Raw genomic sequence first — 6,000 nt, 5'->3', positions numbered from 1 at the left:
ACACACGCGAGACAGATTGGCAGGGGTAGCGACAAGAAAGCAAGAAATGAAGACAGCCAGAGTTCCCAGGCGGTCGCCGATCCGAATATAAACGTTGTTGCTTATCTTCGGTGGTCGGACGGGAACAGGTTTTTTTTTTTTAATGTAGTTAGTTTTTGGAATTTAGCGCTCCTACAAAACAGTAGGCTCTGACGCATTTCAAGAGCACATCTGTCGATTCGCAGTGTTTCGTTATTTTCAACGAGTTCCTATCACTCTTCCTCCGCGCATTCTTGTACAAACTGAGTTCATTACTGTAATTTCGCATCTTTCGTTTAATACAGTAGTTTAAAATGCTTGTGGAAGCATCTTTGTCGCACCTGAGAGTTTGTATGAAAAGAGGGCTGGCAGGTGTAGAGACATAAAATTTGAAAGAAGAGAGGGAGCCAACAGCACCCGGTGTTCCCAGGCGGTCACCCATCCAAGTACTAACCGGGCCCGATGTTGCTTAACTTCGGTGATCGGACGAGAACCGGTGTATTCAACATGGTATGGCCGTTGGCGTCCTTATACTGTAGCCGCACGGCACAAGAAGGATTCGCCTCTCCTCCCAATACACGCAATCGCCATTTTCGGTGGCACATTTGACGCAAAGCACGTCCTTCCACCTCGAAGGCGACGCGCAGTGCGGCGCGCCGCCACGTGGGTCAGACGCACAACACAGCTGCTCGTTGCACCGCCCGTCATTCGTTTGGTTCGTGCGGCCTCCGACACTCGCGGGAGACGCACCTTGTTATTGTTGTCCGTCGCAGGGATTGCGCGCGGCCGGGCGGCGGGTGGACTGCGCGGGGTGTGGCAGTGTCCTGCTGGACCGAGAGAAGCGTTCTCACCTGCCTGACACGCGTCGCGCTTCTAGATATTTGCGTAATTCGCACGGTGCATAATCGGCTGTCACCTTCCGTCCCGACTTGTCCCGACTTTGCTCGCTGCCGCTCGGGTCGCGGTCCATATGACAGCACAAGCACGAGGAACATCTGCGAGATGGGCGCGGGCCGAACCGGCGTGTCCGAGGCGACGTGTGCGGCCGTTCGGAGCTACCAGAGCAGCTCTGTGCCGCGCCGTGCCGTGGAAAGGTGCGAAAACATGCACACAAGACACAGGCTTTTCGACAAAGTATCCATCTCTTGTAGCGACGAAAGGTAAATTTTTGTTTACAAATTTGCCGTTGTGCACTGCTACAAAACAATATGCCCTGACGTATTTCACAACATTTCTGTCACTTCATACTGTTTTGTTATTTCCAGAGACTCTTTGGAAGTCTTCCTTGGCGCACTCTTTTCAAACTGAGTTCCTTAATATCGTATCTTACGATAGTTTAAAATTAGTATGGAAGCATCTTTGTCACATGAGAAAGGTAGCATGAAAAAACGGCTGGCAGGGGTAGCGACAAGAAAGCAAGAAATGAAGACAGCCAGAGTTCCCAGGCGGTCGCCGATCCGAATATAAACGTTGTTGCTTATCTTCGGTGGTCGGACGGGAACAGGTTTTTTTTTTTTTAATGTAGTTAGTTTTTGGAATTTAGCGCTCCTACAAAACAGTAGGCTCTGACGCATTTCAAGAGCACATCTGTCGATTCGCAGTGTTTCGTTATTTTCAACGAGTTCCTATCACTCTTCCTCCGCGCATTCTTGTACAAACTGAGTTCATTACTGTAATTTCGCATCTTTCGTTTAATACAGTAGTTTAAAATGCTTGTGGAAGCATCTTTGTCGCACCTGAGAGTTTGTATGAAAAGAGGGCTGGCAGGTGTAGAGACATAAAATTTGAAAGAAGAGAGGGAGCCAACAGCACCCGGTGTTCCCAGGCGGTCACCCATCCAAGTACTAACCGGGCCCGATGTTGCTTAACTTCGGTGATCGGACGAGAACCGGTGTATTCAACATGGTATGGCCGTTGGCGTCCTTATACTGTAGCCGCACGGCACAAGAAGGATTCGCCTCTCCTCCCAATACACGCAATCGCCATTTTCGGTGGCACATTTGACGCAAAGCACGTCCTTCCACCTCGAAGGCGACGCGCAGTGCGGCGCGCCGCCACGTGGGTCAGACGCACAACACAGCTGCTCGTTGCACCGCCCGTCATTCGTTTGGTTCGTGCGGCCTCCGACACTCGCGGGAGACGCACCTTGTTATTGTTGTCCGTCGCAGGGATTGCGCGCGGCCGGGCGGCGGGTGGACTGCGCGGGGTGTGGCAGTGTCCTGCTGGACCGAGAGAAGCGTTCTCACCTGCCTGACACGCGTCGCGCTTCTAGATATTTGCGTAATTCGCACGGTGCATAATCGGCTGTCACCTTCCGTCCCGACTTGTCCCGACTTTGCTCGCTGCCGCTCGGGTCGCGGTCCATATGACAGCACAAGCACGAGGAACATCTGCGAGATGGGCGCGGGCCGAACCGGCGTGTCCGAGGCGACGTGTGCGGCCGTTCGGAGCTACCAGAGCAGCTCTGTGCCGCGCCGTGCCGTGGAAAGGTGCGAAAACATGCACACAAGACACAGGCTTTTCGACAAAGTATCCATCTCTTGTAGCGACGAAAGGTAAATTTTTGTTTACAAATTTGCCGTTGTGCACTGCTACAAAACAATATGCCCTGACGTATTTCACAACATTTCTGTCACTTCATACTGTTTTGTTATTTCCAGAGACTCTTTGGAAGTCTTCCTTGGCGCACTCTTTTCAAACTGAGTTCCTTAATATCGTATCTTACGATAGTTTAAAATTAGTATGGAAGCATCTTTGTCACATGAGAAAGGTAGCATGAAAAAACGGCTGGCAGGGGTAGCGACAAGAAAGCAAGAAATGAAGACAGCCAGAGTTCCCAGGCGGTCGCCGATCCGAATATAAACGTTGTTGCTTATCTTCGGTGGTCGGACGGGAACAGGTTTTTTTTTTTTTAATGTAGTTAGTTTTTGGAATTTAGCGCTCCTACAAAACAGTAGGCTCTGACGCATTTCAAGAGCACATCTGTCGATTCGCAGTGTTTCGTTATTTTCAACGAGTTCCTATCACTCTTCCTCCGCGCATTCTTGTACAAACTGAGTTCATTACTGTAATTTCGCATCTTTCGTTTAATACAGTAGTTTAAAATGCTTGTGGAAGCATCTTTGTCGCACCTGAGAGTTTGTATGAAAAGAGGGCTGGCAGGTGTAGAGACATAAAATTTGAAAGAAGAGAGGGAGCCAACAGCACCCGGTGTTCCCAGGCGGTCACCCATCCAAGTACTAACCGGGCCCGATGTTGCTTAACTTCGGTGATCGGACGAGAACCGGTGTATTCAACATGGTATGGCCGTTGGCGTCCTTATACTGTAGCCGCACGGCACAAGAAGGATTCGCCTCTCCTCCCAATACACGCAATCGCCATTTTCGGTGGCACATTTGACGCAAAGCACGTCCTTCCACCTCGAAGGCGACGCGCAGTGCGGCGCGCCGCCACGTGGGTCAGACGCACAACACAGCTGCTCGTTGCACCGCCCGTCATTCGTTTGGTTCGTGCGGCCTCCGACACTCGCGGGAGACGCACCTTGTTATTGTTGTCCGTCGCAGGGATTGCGCGCGGCCGGGCGGCGGGTGGACTGCGCGGGGTGTGGCAGTGTCCTGCTGGACCGAGAGAAGCGTTCTCACCTGCCTGACACGCGTCGCGCTTCTAGATATTTGCGTAATTCGCACGGTGCATAATCGGCTGTCACCTTCCGTCCCGACTTGTCCCGACTTTGCTCGACTGCCGCTCGCTGCCGCTCGGGTCGCGGTCCATATGACAGCACAAGCACGAGGAACATCTGCGAGATGGGCGCGGGCCGAACCGGCGTGTCCGAGGCGACGTGTGCGGCCGTTCGGAGCTACCAGAGCAGCTCTGTGCCGCGCCGTGCCGTGGAAAGGTGCGAAAACATGCACACAAGACACAGGCTTTTCGACAAAGTATCCATCTCTTGTAGCGACGAAAGGTAAATTTTTGTTTACAAATTTGCCGTTGTGCACTGCTACAAAACAATATGCCCTGACGTATTTCACAACATTTCTGTCACTTCATACTGTTTTGTTATTTCCAGAGACTCTTTGGAAGTCTTCCTTGGCGCACTCTTTTCAAACTGAGTTCCTTAATATCGTATCTTACGATAGTTTAAAATCAGTATGGAAGCATCTTTGTCACATGAGAAAGGTAGCATGAAAAAACGGCTGGCAGGGGTAGCGACAAGAAAGCAAGAAATGAAGACAGCCAGAGTTCCCAGGCGGTCGCCGATCCGAATATAAACGTTGTTGCTTATCTTCGGTGGTCGGACGGGAACAGGTTTTTTTTTTTTTAATGTAGTTAGTTTTTGGAATTTAGCGCTCCTACAAAACAGTAGGCTCTGACGCATTTCAAGAGCACATCTGTCGATTCGCAGTGTTTCGTTATTTTCAACGAGTTCCTATCACTCTTCCTCCGCGCATTCTTGTACAAACTGAGTTCATTACTGTAATTTCGCATCTTTCGTTTAATACAGTAGTTTAAAATGCTTGTGGAAGCATCTTTGTCGCACCTGAGAGTTTGTATGAAAAGAGGGCTGGCAGGTGTAGAGACATAAAATTTGAAAGAAGAGAGGGAGCCAACAGCACCCGGTGTTCCCAGGCGGTCACCCATCCAAGTACTAACCGGGCCCGATGTTGCTTAACTTCGGTGATCGGACGAGAACCGGTGTATTCAACATGGTATGGCCGTTGGCGTCCTTATACTGTAGCCGCACGGCACAAGAAGGATTCGCCTCTCCTCCCAATACACGCAATCGCCATTTTCGGTGGCACATTTGACGCAAAGCACGTCCTTCCACCTCGAAGGCGACGCGCAGTGCGGCGCGCCGCCACGTGGGTCAGACGCACAACACAGCTGCTCGTTGCACCGCCCGTCATTCGTTTGGTTCGTGCGGCCTCCGACACTCGCGGGAGACGCACCTTGTTATTGTTGTCCGTCGCAGGGATTGCGCGCGGCCGGGCGGCGGGTGGACTGCGCGGGGTGTGGCAGTGTCCTGCTGGACCGAGAGAAGCGTTCTCACCTGCCTGACACGCGTCGCGCTTCTAGATATTTGCGTAATTCGCACGGTGCATAATCGGCTGTCACCTTCCGTCCCGACTTGTCCCGACTTTGCTCGACTGCCGCTCGCTGCCGCTCGGGTCGCGGTCCATATGACAGCACAAGCACGAGGAACATCTGCGAGATGGGCGCGGGCCGAACCGGCGTGTCCGAGGCGACGTGTGCGGCCGTTCGGAGCTACCAGAGCAGCTCTGTGCCGCGCCGTGCCGTGGAAAGGTGCGAAAACATGCACACAAGACACAGGCTTTTCGACAAAGTATCCATCTCTTGTAGCGACGAAAGGTAAATTTTTGTTTACAAATTTGCCGTTGTGCACTGCTACAAAACAATATGCCCTGACGTATTTCACAACATTTCTGTCACTTCATACTGTTTTGTTATTTCCAGAGACTCTTTGGAAGTCTTCCTTGGCGCACTCTTTTCAAACTGAGTTCCTTAATATCGTATCTTACGATAGTTTAAAATTAGTATGGAAGCATCTTTGTCACATGAGAAAGGTAGCATGAAAAAACGGCTGGCAGGGGTAGCGACAAGAAAGCAAGAAATGAAGACAGCCAGAGTTCCCAGGCGGTCGCCGATCCGAATATAAACGTTGTTGCTTATCTTCGGTGGTCGGACGGGAACAGGTTTTTTTTTTTTTTAATGTAGTTAGTTTTTGGAATTTAGCGCTCCTACAAAACAGTAGGCTCTGACGCATTTCAAGAGCACATCTGTCGATTCGCAGTGTTTCGTTATTTTCAACGAGTTCCTATCACTCTTCCTCCGCGCATTCTTGTACAAACTGAGTTCATTACTGTAATTTCGCATCTTTCGTTTAATACAGTAGTTTAAAATGCTTGTGGAAGCATCTTTGTCGCACCTGAGAGTTTGTATGAAAAGAGGGCTGGCAGGTGTAGA

At 50.8% G+C, this 6,000-nt stretch overlaps 4 non-coding genes across 4 annotated transcripts; all 4 read right to left on the bottom strand.

Annotated features, from left to right (window-relative positions):
• Positions 1–423: 423 nt before the first annotated feature.
• Positions 424–542, bottom strand: LOC126325766 (5S ribosomal RNA). The gene has a single exon (XR_007560359.1). It is a non-coding gene; the product is annotated as a 5S ribosomal RNA (ribosomal RNA).
• A 1,276-nt stretch (positions 543–1,818) lies between these two features.
• LOC126325765 (5S ribosomal RNA) lies at positions 1,819–1,937 on the bottom strand. The gene has a single exon (XR_007560358.1). It is a non-coding gene; the product is annotated as a 5S ribosomal RNA (ribosomal RNA).
• Positions 1,938–3,213: 1,276 nt separating this feature from the next.
• LOC126325764 (5S ribosomal RNA) lies at positions 3,214–3,332 on the bottom strand. The gene has a single exon (XR_007560357.1). It is a non-coding gene; the product is annotated as a 5S ribosomal RNA (ribosomal RNA).
• A 1,287-nt stretch (positions 3,333–4,619) lies between these two features.
• LOC126325763 (5S ribosomal RNA) lies at positions 4,620–4,738 on the bottom strand. The gene has a single exon (XR_007560356.1). It is a non-coding gene; the product is annotated as a 5S ribosomal RNA (ribosomal RNA).
• Positions 4,739–6,000: the final 1,262 nt, after the last annotated feature.

This window comes from Schistocerca gregaria, unplaced genomic scaffold (genome assembly GCF_023897955.1).
Source record: "Schistocerca gregaria isolate iqSchGreg1 unplaced genomic scaffold, iqSchGreg1.2 ptg000941l, whole genome shotgun sequence".
NCBI classification, from domain to species: domain Eukaryota; kingdom Metazoa; phylum Arthropoda; class Insecta; order Orthoptera; family Acrididae; genus Schistocerca; species Schistocerca gregaria.
This window is presented reverse-complemented; position numbering and strand designations above follow the sequence as displayed.